This window comes from Acinonyx jubatus, chromosome B3 (genome assembly GCF_027475565.1).
Source record: "Acinonyx jubatus isolate Ajub_Pintada_27869175 chromosome B3, VMU_Ajub_asm_v1.0, whole genome shotgun sequence".
Lineage (NCBI taxonomy): Eukaryota > Metazoa > Chordata > Mammalia > Carnivora > Felidae > Acinonyx > Acinonyx jubatus.
In genome coordinates, this window is record NC_069386.1 from 75,296,074 (window position 1) to 75,310,698 (window position 14,625).

Genomic DNA, 14,625 nt, shown 5'->3' on the forward strand with positions numbered 1-14,625 from the left:
TTTCAAATAGTTTGAGAAGAATAAGTGTTAATTCTTTAAGTATTTGGGAAGTTTCACCTTGGAGGCTCTCTGGTCCTAGACTTCTTTTCTTGGGAATTTTTTTATTACTGATTAAGTTTTATTGCTAGTACTCAGTCTGTTCAAATTTCTATTTCTTCCTGATTCACTTTTGAGAGGTTCTATATTTCTAGGAATGTACCTATTTCATCTAGGTTATCCAATTTATTGGCATATCATTTTTCATAATATTCTCTTATCATCCTTTGTATTTCTGTGGTGCTGGTTGTTACTTCTCCTCTGTCATTTCTGATTTTATTTGAATCCTCTCTCTCTAAAGTTTCATCAATTTTGTTGCTTTTTTCAAAGAATTGGATCCTGAATTCATGGATCTGTCCTATTGTTTTTTAGTTCCAATTTGTTTATTTCTGGTGAATCTTTATTATTTCCTTCCTTCTACTGATTGTGGGTTTTATTTGTTCTTCTTTTTATACCTCCTTTAGGTGTAAGGGTAGGTTGTTTATATGAGATTTTTCTTGCTTCTTGAGGCAGACCTATATTGCTGTAAACTTCCCTCTTAGAACAGCTTTTGCCAAAGATTTGGGATCATTGGGTTTTTATTTTCATTTGTCTCCATGGATTTTTTTTATTTCCTCTTTGATTCCTTGGTTTATGATTTAATTGTTTGGTAGCATGTTCTTTAACCTCCACGTATTTGTGTTCTTTCCAGACTGTGTGTGCATGTGTGTGTGTGTGCGCGTACGTGTGCGTGTGGGTGGTTACTTTCTAGTTTCATAGCATTGTGGTCAGAAAAGATACATGGTATCACTTCAATCTTTTTGAATTTGTGGTGACTTGTTTTGTGGCCTAACATGTGATATATTCTACAGAATGTTCCATGTGCACTTGAAAATAATGTGTATTCTGCTGTTTTAAGATGGAGTGCTCTGAATATGTTAGATCCATTTGGCTCAGTATGTCATTCAAAGCCACTGTGTCCTTCTGATTTTTCTGTTTATATAACTGGGGTGTTGAAGTCACCTACTCTTACTGTATTACTGTTGTTATTTATTTTATGTATGCTAATAGCTGCTTTATGTATTTGGGTGTTTCATGTTGGGTGCATAAATATTTATAATTGTTATATCTTCTTGTTGGACTGTTCTATTTATGATTTGCTGGCTTTCTTTAGTGATAGATACACTTGGATTCATCTCTCTTTATTTTTTACATATCCATTATTGGTTTTTGATACGTGATTACCATTAGGTTTACATATAACATCATATGCATATAGCAGTGTGTATTAAGTTGATGATCACTTAAATCTGAACCCATTCTTTACTCCTTTCCCCTCATGTTTTGGGTATATACATCCTTTTATTTTGTGAATCCCTGACTGATGTTTATAGATATACTTAATTCTACTGCTTTTGTTCTTCCTGCTTTTCTTACTCCTACTTATGATCTTTCCTTTCCACTCAAGGAGTCCCCTTTAACATTTCTTACAGGGCTGGTTTGGTGATGATGAATTCCTCTAAGTTTTGTTTGTCTGGGAAACTCTTTGTTTCTCCTTCTATTCTGGTTGATAGCCTTGTTGGATAGAGTATTCTTGGTTGCTGGTTTTTTTTTTTTTTTCTTTCTGCACTTTGAATATATCATGATACTCCTTTCTGGCCTGCAGTGTGTTTGCTAACAAATCAGTTGATAGCCTTATGGGGTTTCTCTTGTACATAACTGTTTTATTTTCTCTTGTCTTTAAAATTCTTTGTTTCTACTTCCTTCCATTTTAATTACTGTGTGTCTTTATGTGGACCTCTTTATGTTGATTTCGTTGGGGGTTCTCTGTGCCTCCTGGATTTGGATTTCTCTTTCCTTTCCCGGATTCAGGAAGTTTTCAGCTTTTATTTTTTGGAATAAATTTCCTGCCCCCTTTTTTTCTTTCTTTTTCTTCTGGGATCCCTGTAATACAAATGTTATTATGCTTGATGGTGTCACTTGAGTCCCCTAAGTCTATTTTCATTTATTATTATTATTTTTCTGTCATCTCCTCAGCTTGATTGCTTTCCATTACCCTGTCCTCCAAGTCACTGATCCATTCTTCTGCTTCCTCTAGTCTACTATTTATTCCCTTTAGTGTATTTTTAATTTCACTTATTGAATTTTTCAACTCTAGTGTGTGTTTTCTTTCTCTTTGTTGAGCTTCTCACTGAGGTGCTCTACTCTTTCCTCAAGTCCAGTGAGTATCTTTATCACCATTAATTTAAATTCTCTATCACTCATATTACTTATCTTTATTTCATTTAGCTCTCGTGCTGTGATTTTCTCCTATTCTCTCATTTGTGACAGATTTCTCTGTCTCCTCATTTTATCTAATTCTCTGTGTCTGTTTCTCTGTGTTAGGAAAGTCGGTTGCATCTCCTGTTCTTAAAAGTAATGGCTTTATGAGGAAGAGGTCCTGTGGTACCCTGAGTGCTCCCTCTTCACAGAATCTGGCATTTCAGGGGTTTTCTTGGCTCAGCCCCTTTTGCCTTCTGTCCAGTTGTCTGCATTGGCTCTCCTTGCTTGTGGTGGGCAGAGTTTGGTCACCATGGTGTTAGTGGGCCAGTCTGGGCCACCTTGGGTTGGGTTGAGTCAGACTAGGCATTTGCCAGAAATGCAGGGCACTTTCCCTGTGTTGTCCCCCTGAGAAGCTTTCATTGGTGGTGGAGGGGCCTACAGTTAAACCAGATGTTTGCCCCAGCTCCCTGCTGGGGTCACAATTGAACTGGTGTGTGTGGTTATCTTCCCCTCTCCCTGATGCAAGAGTCACTTTGGGTGGTGCTGGCCCCTTTCAGGGCTGTAGGTACACTGCCAGGCTTGTAGCACTGTTTTGGATGGGTTCCTGCCAATCCTATTGGAGAGGCAGGTCTGCAAAAGAATGTGGGGGCAAGGCTTGCAATGCCAGCAAGATCTGTGCTTGTCTCCTCTTGGATGGGACCTAAAGTCATCTGGAAAACTCTTGCAGAGGCTATCTAAGTTGGAGGAGGGGGATTCAGAGATGTGCATGGGGTGGGGGTAGGGCACACTGTTAGCAAGCTAGGTGGAGAGTATTGTGCTGAACTGGTTCTTGTAAGTATCTTTGTAACTAGTCTGGGGGCTAGGGAGGGAAATGTGTCCTGTCAGCTCTCTTGGTTCGGAGAAGTCTTCCTAAAGATATCTGACCCTACAGCACATGCTCTGAAATAAATAAAATCTCCTTACTGTGTATCTGAGGGGGTTTTCAAACTGCTGCTTCTATGCTACATCTCTGTGGGGTTCTTTGTTGTACTGTCTCCTTAAGAGTGGGGATTCAGTTTCCTGTGGCCCTCTAGTTCTCCCACAGTTGAGTCTGCTGATTTTTAAAGTTCTAGGTGTTAAGCCCCACTGATTGTTGGGTCTCTGTGGTTTTCACAGCTAAATGTTATGGGAATTCCTCTACTCTGTGCCTGGGGTGCCTGGCCAGGTATCTGTTTCTCTCCCATTTCTGAGCCTGTCCGTTCTTCCTGTGGACAGTCCCTTGGATCCATTTGGCTTCCCGATGTGTCTCCACCATTTTACATTCTCTCATGTGGCCTCATCGCTACATTTAGCTGTGGAGAGTCTATTATGCCAGTCCTTGGTTCATTTTCTGGTTTATTTATACTGATGCCAGTGTTATCTACTTGTATCTATGGTAGGAGGTGAGTTTAGAATCTTCCTACTTTGCTGGCTTTCTCAGAAATCCCCTAATTCGTGAAAGATAGTTTCATTGAATAAGAATTTAGTTTCTAAAGTTATTCCTTAGATTGAAACATTGATTTGACTTGACACAAAAAGACAGAACAGTACTAGTTCAGTTGTCACTGTCTAATAAGAGAAGAATAAAAAAAAAATGCATCCTCATCAAATGAAGGCCATGATGTTCTGTGGGGATAATGTCATAGAATTTGAAGAGAAAAAGTGGAGGAAGAGTTGAATCGTTACATGGTACACATAAAATAGCCTAAAGCATAACAGTATGTTTCATATCTACCTTGATTTTATTTAAGAAAAACAAATATGCCATTAAGTAATGTTGAATGTTGGTGCTGGTATTGGCTGTTATTCTTATTTAGACTATACACATTTTATTATTTTTTTGAGGGGGGTGGCAGAGAGAGAGAGAGGGACAGAGAAAATCTTAAGCAAGCTCCACACCCAGTGCAGAGTCCAATGCAGGGCTTAATCCCATAACCCCAGGATCATGACCTGAGCTGAAATCAAGAGTCAGATGCTCAACTGACTGAGACACCCAGGCATCCCAATATATTTTAACTTAGTGCTAGAGTTGGGATAGGTGTTGGAACTTCAACAGTTAGGATGAGGAATTCTTGTTCCTATTTTAGTGGAGCTTTCTGGGCAAAGTCAGGTATACCACTGAAGCCTGATGACTACTGCCATGCTGCTTTGAAGACTCTGAGATACAGTGGTATCTCATGAGATGAAAGGTGAACGAGGCAACAACCTTTCCATTCCTCTCCCACCACTTATACAGCTGTTCTGCATTATGTAGATGAGCATCAAGCTTTTAGGTTACTAGTCAAAGGGTTAACATAGAAATGTATAGCTGCCTCTGGGTATATGTTTATTTAAGAAGTCTTAAAACAGCCTATCTGTGTGGGTGGTCTCAGATTGTGTTTGAGAATATGGGGGAATAAGGTGAGGCTAAGGTGGATAAGTAAAAGATTTAGGAAGAGAAAGAAGAGGAGAAGAAAAGAGAAAAAGAAAGAAAAAAGGAATATAAGAAAGAGAAAGAAGGAGTGAAAAATAGAAAGAATGCAAATTCCAATGAAATTTGAGATTAATAATATATCTAAAATAATTCTAAAACTAGAACATTAGTAATTTAATATTTGATTATTTAACCAAGATGGTATATACATTTTATTATTTTCTAATATTTTCTTTCAACACTTTTTTCTGTAATTGAATAATATGCTATAGTCATTTATTTTAAAGCCGGAAATATTTAGATGATGAGATAATAATTACATTTTATAGTATGAACAGATACTAGTTGAAATTTCAAAAGAGGCACGCATTTGGTAATAAAGTTAAATACAAAGGCAACAATTTTATAGCTGAATATGTGAAATTTATCGTCAGAAAAGCAGGTTCCAAAAGATATCAATTTACACTTTATTCTAATAATAGAGTAATATATTTTACAAATGTTGTTTAACCTTACAAGTACTCATAAACAAAGTTAAAATAAGATATATTCAATCTAATGCACTGGAGAATATACAAGTAGAAAAAAGTCCATTTAGAAGAAATTAACTGAAATAGAATAATACAATAATAAATATGAATGAGACAAATTTTACTTATTAAGTAGTTGCAATTTAAGTCAAATATTTAAATAAAAACATGTTTACAGGAAATGCTTGAAAAACAATGTGATTAAACATGTAATTACATTAAAAGGCGAATGTTTAATAACAATCATGAAATTGTATTAGTAGTAAGATATCAAATAAGTTAGGTGGTTTGATTTGACTGAAGTTTAAATCAAAGGAGTTGCTGAAGTATGAAGGAGTGTTAAAGCATTCTGGTAAAGTATTAATATGTAAAAGCTAACTAAAAGAAACTCAAACCAGAAAATCCATAATAAACATAAATAAAGAATGCCTTTGAAAAAGACAAGCACAAAAATTTTATAATAGAAGTGTAATAAATTAAACATGAAATGTAAATGTTACATTACAAATAATTTCTCAAATCTGTGGAGAAAATTTTGATTTTGGAAGAGTTAATTATCTTAAAACATCATTACTTTGTATCTGTTTATAATGTGCTCACAATATAAATTGAATTTAAAATGATTAGTAATTTACATTGATCAAATAATTTGGAGATACACCGCCCATAATATCAGACTCTAGGAAATCCACAATAATCATCACTTTAAAAGTCCTAAGATTTTTTTCACTAGTGAGGCTCACCTAATGTAACTTAACATTTTTTCCAGAATTATTTAATTCTGGAATATTTCCCCACATAATAATAATATTTTATTGACTTCCCATGTAACTAAAACTATACTGATACAACCTGGGCAAGTGCTGTGCTGTAGAAAAAGTTGGTAAGTACTGTCACTAACTTTTTTTTTGTTGTTTGTTTCTGTTTTTTCCTTTTTGCCCTGGGAGAAATAGCTAACAAGATACGAAGTGTCTAGATTTTGGCATGAATCATTATTGTTTTGATGAGAACGTTACCTACCTGAGAAAATCTATTGGACCTAAGAAGTAAATTCATGCATGGCCTCTTATAAAATCAATATCATTTTTATATACCAAGAAGAAACAATTAGAAAATTTGATAAACATCCTATTCATGATATTACTGAAATGAATTAAACTTAATGAAACATTTTGTTGGAATCTACATTAAAATAAAGACAAATTTTGCAAAACTGCAAAGACATTTTAAACAAAACCTTACTAAATGTAGTGACATGAGTGGGAATAAATTTCTAGACTCCTTATTTTTCCTAGCTCACTTTCTTAGTTAAAAAGACCTCTTTTAACATGAGTCGTTTAAGGAAAAGATACTCAGCAGAGTAAGGCTAACATCCCTCAAGTTTTTCCTACTAGAAGAGGATGATTCATCATTCATTGCAATCAGTCAGAGGAGTAAGGGTCTAATTATATTCTGAATTACTTTACCCCTCTTAGGAACACAAGTTCAATAATTCAAACCTTTTTTTTTTTTTTAAGCTAACTTGTACTGCTTAGTAAAATTGGTCTTTGATTTATAATATATTTTGAGCTCATACATTATATTTCTTGAAACTTCTATAGGCATTGTGGGCTTTTTGTTTCTTGTTTTATTAAAATGAGAAAAATCATAGTAGTGTATTGTGGAGGAGCTCCATAATAAATAGAGTCATTATTGCCTTCTCATTATTTATTTTACCAAAGTTATGTAACTTAAAAATCACTTATAATTTTAATTAAAATTCAAATATAAATTTTTGTGAGTAAAGCTTGATAACATGATTATATTTTATACTTTGAAGAATAATTACAGTAGAATAACCAAAGAAAACTGACATATTAAGGTATTTAATAATTAAAAATATGCAAATAGAAAAAGCTTGTCAGTGAAAACAATAGTGCATGATCTCATGGCACCATGTATATAAAGGACTTACTGTATAATAATATTGACTTCTCAAGCAACATAGATTAAAAGATAAAATATTCAATAAATGGTGGATCAACTTGTTAGCCATTTGGAAAAAAGCACCTCTTAACACCTCATGTCATTATTATAAACATTAAAGTTAAGTGCAAATGACTTTCAATAAGAGTGCAGTCCATGATATAATATTGTCATTAGCTTACAGGCTGTGTGTTCACTTGTCTTACAGTTGACAATTTGCTTTGTAGAGAGCATGTGTCAGATCAATACACATGTATGCACAGGGGTGGAACATGGCAGTTGTGGTCGGATACACACTTGTACAATTTTATACTTAAGTCATGTGCAAGCTTGCATCTAAAATATTCATATTTGAACTATAACCTTTCTAATCAATGATCACATTCATCAGATCTTCATTTACATGGCTTATTGCGAAGGTTATACAATACATGGGCTAACTTTGCTACACAAATCCACCTTGGTTGTTTCAGTGATTTAAAATTTTAGCCATGTAACAAACTGTCTGCATCTAATTGAACAAGTAACTTAAACATCACAAGCATCAGTATCCTCATATGTAAAAATGCAAATAATGAAACCTTTCATATTGGGATTAAATAAGTCTGCATATATAAAATAAACTAGCATGGAGTAGGCATTTAAAATATGAATTTTCTTCTATTTCTTTTCTGAATGGTCTTCCCTCTCCCTCTGAATGCCTCATGTAAAGTAATAGATTGCTTTATCTGAGATGGTTTCATGAAAATAATGGATTTTAATTTTTGATATGGAACAAATGGAAGTTAATTAATTCATAATCCTTTTCTCTTTAGATATTAACCTGTTAGAACATTTAACTCAAAGAATTCACATAAACAGCTGCAATTTATGCAATACAGCAAGAGAGAGCCACAAATCTCACACCCCACTTCATTTATCTGTGGCTCTGGCCCTGACCTTGAACGCTCTAGTTTACTGAGATGAATATGGTGTGTACCATATTGAAAGTTCAAGAGTCAGAAATTTTTCATTTGGATTTCTGTGTACTCAGTTTGGTTTTGTTAAGCCAGAACTATGAAAAATATCCAATCATTATTGTCTAAAGGTCTTGTTGCCATTCTTTAAAAGTGCTGTCTTCTGCAGTACTCTTCTAGCAGTGTAACTGTTCTCAGTTTATCTGCCTAAATCCTACTCAATCTTAAATTCTTCATTTAGACATGATTTTCCAGGAAGTCTTTTGTGATTCTGCCAAACCTAGATAATATGTTTACCCCTTTCATATAGTTCCATAGCATCCTGAGCTTCCCTTTCCAACAAATTGCATTGAAATTACTTTCCTCATATATCTAAAGTGAACACTACACGTAAGCTCCCTGAGAGCAGGGACCTGCAATATTGTAGCATTGTCCCTTTACTGCTATGCATGTTTCATGGCACAGTATAGGTATTTAGATTAATATTTTTTGAATTGAGGCTCATTAGGAAAAGAAAAGGGATTCAAATGGGTTTAAATCTGGAAAGATAAATATATGTGAATCGAAATTATAAACTCAGTTCAGTCCTTCAGAGCCTACTATGTCTTTTAAACTATTTTAACACATTAAATTCATTCCGTGTAGCAAGCATTTGATATTTTGAGGAAGTCTAAGTGATACCTTGTGAAAAAATTCACTACCATGTAAATGTTTAATGGACAGTTTTATTACCAGCAAGTGTACCAACCTGTGATATTTGGAATCCAATTCTAGACCACCTTAACAGGAGACTCAGGTATTTTACTTAAGATTTCATGCTTTTAGCAATAGAAATTAGCATAGTACTCTGAAACCAAACAAACCAATAATGTACAGAGGTGGAGTGTAATCTGTCAAGAAGCCATGTTCTGGACACAGTAGTGTTGAAAGGCTAACTGCAATTTTTCAGATCTTTGCTGAGCAAAACCTTATCTTTAAAGGAGATTTGATTGCTTGTAGAGCAAATGGTTTTTAGCTTTCCAAAACATCAGTGTATTTGATTCCTGATCTAGGAAACAAAATCATTGTATTCAAACATATTTTAGCAATTCAGTGATTGTGAAGATTCAAGAAGGAATATTAAGGGGAATTAGAAGAACACCCTGTATTACCATTGAACTTTAGGTCCATGGATTAGTATTCTTAATCACGTTGTGTTTTATTCATGTAGGGAATAAAATTATTGAAATACTGAGCAAATTTTGCAAGTCTTTTTTTGCTATTAGAGTTGACATAGCAGTTTTAAACAATTGTATAGAAAAATTTCCTATGAGTATTATGTTTTTCTTTTTTCTTTTTCTTTTCGTTTCTTTGCTTTGCTTTGCTTTGCTTTCCTTTCCTTTTTTTTGAGTATTATGTTTTTCTTATTGCAGTGTCCCTTCTTGGTGATTGGAATTTGTGAAGATAAGTGGTAAACTTACACATTAATTTTTTTTTCGTATTTAACCAGCACCTATACTCTTCATTTTATTCTTATATATTGAAGCAAGTTGTCACTGAAATACTGAGGCAAAATGCTGAAATTGGTGAATATAGAACTGAAAGAAACTACCAAAAACTAAATATTTAAGATTATAACATCAATTAAGGAAATGACTAGGTGATCAGGCAAGTTCAGCATCTCTGAGGTACAACTGCAGGTGCATTAGTAATCTATTAATCGTGAGTGGTATATTACTAAGTTATCTGTAAAACAGAATCCTACCTTTTTCAATGTCGGTCACTTTTATTGGTATTCAACAGTTACTGAAATTGTGTTTTAGAGAAAAATGTGGTATGTGATTCTTGAAAGAAAAAATGGAACAGAAGATTTTTGTTATACTTTTAGAAACTTGTAATCTAATTGGGAACATTTAAAATATTGAAACTGATTTTCCATTACTATGGATTATTGCAGATTACTCCAGTATTATGCTACTTAACAGCTGAAGAAAAGATAAATAGAATAGAAACAGGCGGGATCAAGAATGAAAGGCTTCCTAAAGAAGATGAGGTTTACACTATGTATAGTAGATAATATACTATCCATTGCAAGTAATAGAAAACTCAAGTGCAGCCTGCTTAAGAAAATAAAGAGGATTTATTGGCTCCTGTAACAGAAGAATTCAGAGGTAGATTTGGTTTCTGAAAAGGATTGATCCTGTAGTACATAATGTCATCAGGGTCTGGCTCCATTCCTTTGCAATCTTTTGGCTTTGCCTTCCTCAGCATGTTGACATCCTATTCCAGCACCCTTCTTTTGGTGCCTAATACAATGATTTCAGATTTCCAGACCTTATATACTCATCCCCCTTGCCAGAAAATGAGCTATCCTGGCATGAAGTCTGAAATTCTCAGAGCATCTTTGAAACTCTGAACCAATTACTGTGACTGGGGAGAATGGAATACACATGCTCCATCACTGCCATTGAGAAAGAAATTAAATTTCTCAGAAACACCTGTATCTCAAATAAAAACAAGAGGCTGTTAGGAAGGGGAAGTGGGGAATAAGTGGTGAGAAGGCAACAAACATTGGCTGGATTTGAATTTTAAAGAAATGAAGAACATACACTTAGAAGATAGGATTGGATTCCAATCAGAAGGAGTAATGTGGCAGTCAGCAAGTTAAGTTGGATTGTGGAGATTCATGACAATTACCTTAACAAGCATAGAAAGAAATAGTGAGATATTTTTAAATTACATGATAGGAATTTTGGGATGTTCTTGAATACTAGCTTAAGGATGTTAATTTTAGAAGTATATCATATGATGGGTACCTTGGTGTATAAGTTGCCTCAGCTGAAACTAATTAGTCTCTCTCTCCAACCACCCTCCGTGCATATGGCAGCCAGAAAAAGAGATATGTCAAAAATACAAGTAAAATTACTAGCATAAGTGTTTTAGTTATGTATGAGAAAAGCAGTAGTCTTAGGGAAGGATGAAGTTACCTGAGTTCAGAATTCATGGATTAAGAGATTAAGTATAGCTTTTCTTGAATTTGAATTTGAACTGTATAACTGTATTGATAGTTAAGTTATATGTGCAAGTTCCTTAGCTACCACTAAAGAAAATGCCATGGAACTGATCTTACCTTGGCATAGCCATGTATATTTTGGGTTGTTGATGTTTCATAATTGGTGATATTTTAAAGGGTGAATAATCTAGAATTTGCTGTTAGATTTTGTATTCCAATGTCATCATCTTAAAACCAAATAAGAGTATACTTCTGTGAAAAGTAAAGGGCTTTGTTTGAAGGGAATGTTGTGTTCTCCCTGTCTACCATCTCAGAGGGTCTCCTAAAATAGAGAATAAGATTTAAGGAGACAAAACTTAGACTCTGTTGAAGGGGGAAAAAAAAGTCCTCTTGTTTTATCACTGTGATTGTTCCACTTTGGACTTGGAACTGTAGATATGCTTAAAGTAATCCCAGTTTTGGGAGTAAGCTGGTTCTTAACTCATTGTGACAGCGTTGGAGATGGATGGAGAGAAGACTTGGTGAAGACTACCGAGAAAGACTTTTAACCTGTTGGCTCTGAAAGTGGTGACATCTAGTAGTCCTTATAAGTAATTCATTATGTTATACTTGCCTTCCATTTCACCCAAACTTTTAGTAAAATATATGTATTTTAAATGTATATTTTGGTCTTTGCTGAACTACAGAACTTTGGAATGGGCTTATACTAGGCCTAGAGTGGAGCCAAGGGGTTGTTCTGACTTTGCCCTTGATGCCAGAGCAGTGTGATAGTGGTGTTTCCCCATTGTGGAGAGCTGTGAAAACTGGAGCTATTGCCTTAGGAGGATCAGTAGCAGTAACGGCCATGCTGAGACTACCTGGTGGGGAGGCTAGAGGGAAAGAAATATCCTTGAGTACAATAAGGTACCATGGGAATATTGTGGAATAGAAGCAAGGGGACTCTCATAAGTAGCTGGGAACATTCTGATGGGGGTTATTAAAAACAAATGGAAATTTATAGTGTATTCAAAGGCTGGTGGGGTCAGAACATTTTGCCGATATAAGGAGCCAGAATAATAATGATATAAGAATAGTAATGGAGAGACATCTTACGATACTATTAACAATGTATGAGGTTGATTGGGGGGGGGGAATAAACTAAAGGTCAGGAGTATCAGTGGAAGAGTGAGTGAGAAATATATCATTTTAATGAATTTTAAATTCTTCTGTTTCAGAAGAATCTGCGAGAATGGAGTTGACTAAAATGTGTGTTGTGCGTGGAAAGAGTTGATTCTAGAGAAGAAAAAGAAATGAGAGAATGGGCTCTGAGTTTCTAGTTATCTTTTTCATTTGTTGCCCACACATTTCAGTCTAGATCTGGAAGTGCCATAAAGTCTTCCCTGCCAAGAACACGGCCATTATTCTCAAACACCCCCTTTCATACTGCCTTTACTTTGTCTACGATCAGAGTTCAATCAGAAAAACAAAACTGAATGTTTCCTTATGCCAGTAAGGAATTATGTTTGTAATTCCTTTACACCGTGGAAGTAATTTTAGGAGACATATAGAGTATCCAACATTATTTCTGTGCCCATTTGTATTTCTATATGTAAGATAAACACAGGCATCACAAATCATATTTCTAAATGCCATGTTATGTCTTTCTTAACATGAAATAAAAACCTAAATAAAGCAATCAATGATTCCCCTGGAATTACTAAATTTGACTCCAAAAAGTTGTGGGTGTGTGTGTTTTAATATGTGTTGTGTGTCTTGTGTGTTTTTTAGTGAGTAATATGCTGATCCAGAGGGATGACTGAAGAGTTGGGTGGGCTTGCTATGACAAGAAGACAGCAGTTTGACATGTGGCGATAGGTTTAATATCAACAATTACTTTTGACAAATTTTGAATCGTTCGTTAATTTACAGCTATCCATGTGCTTCATTAGCTAAAGAATATTTAACTCCAATTTCAGGGATCATTTTCAGTTTTAGTAATTATAGTCATTCTATGATTTAATTTTGATCATTTATCTGTGGGCCCATGTTACAGAAAAAATGGATAAAATACTGTGTGTAATTGTAGTAAATTGCCTTTTAAATAATTTAATCACAATAGAAAATTAAAATATATTTCTAAATAGGAGAAATCCTTTTGTTACTATGTAGGAGTTTTGTCTTTTAATTAGCATGAAAATATTTAAAATATTAACCAAAAGCTATTGAGGATTTCAAATAACATTCTCCTTTCAAGTTTTTCTTCTGTAAAAGGTTTAGTTTTATTTATTTTTTTTTTGCTAAAATATCTTTATTAAAGGTATAATCTTAAAATTCTTTAAAGTGTTGAATGATGTTAGGCAAGTTGATGGTTTCCTATTTTCTCTAATGTGAAAGTGTGATGAAAGATCTTTCAAGGTACTTAAACTTTAAATTGTGCGTAAACATTTATTTGAGCAGATTGATGAAACTTTATACTCATAAATATAGCTCTTTAAAAAACGAATTTGCAGATTTCTTTTGCTAAATCCTTTTGTATTAGGTTTCGTAGGGAAAACTCAGTAAAAGCAAACATTGTTTACAAGTTTCACATAAAACTTGGTAGCATAGCTGCTGGTTTAGAAGTTGTTCTCTCCTTTACTCCCCTTTCCCCCAATTCTATCCTCTCTCTTCTTCCCTCCCTCCTCTTTAAATTAATTGAAAATCTCCATTGCTATTTGGAAATAAAAATGCCACAGTGTTATAGTATAGAGGTGTCTTAGATGTCTACAATTTTATATTGTCCTGTGGAAATGATGAGATGCATGGATGACATTTTCCTTGAGGACATAGGGCCTGTTTCATGTATTACATGCCCTGTGCTAACATTCATAGAACATAATGAGCACCTTCATTACAAACTCCAGTAAAATAACCATATAAAAATGATACTGAGTTTTGATTGCTAGTGTATGCTTATAATAAAGTTTAGGACTTTAAGATTCCTTGATTAATTACTTTCATAGTCTTTTCCTTGGCCATTCAGTTTAGTTATGCTATCAGTTATTTCTAGTAGCTTTATATTAATACTTTGTTTCTTTTTAAAAGTATAACCTTGGAGTTTCCTGGACCTTGGAATTTAGAAATAAATTTCAAAATTTAGAACTGGTCTTTAGCTTTCTTTCTTTCTTTCAAGTTCAATTTTAAAGTGGATTTTAGTGTCTTCCTATGATAGAAGACCAATTAAATTGTGAAAATCCATCATTAAAAGATTCTTTGAGTATCGTATTTTCTTTTATATTGATTTTGGGTGAGAGAGTGGGCACGCTACCTGTGGATAGCTTAGAGGGAAGGGGAGAGTTACAGTCTTGTTGATCCTCCTTTTCGGAGAGATAAACCCTTTCTGTATTAAGCTTCTAAGTATTATGACTGACATTAGCTATTCTAATGAGCTCCCATCAGATTTGGGCAAGAGTTTTTATTTTCCTTTTTATATTTCCTTTTATATTTATCATATTC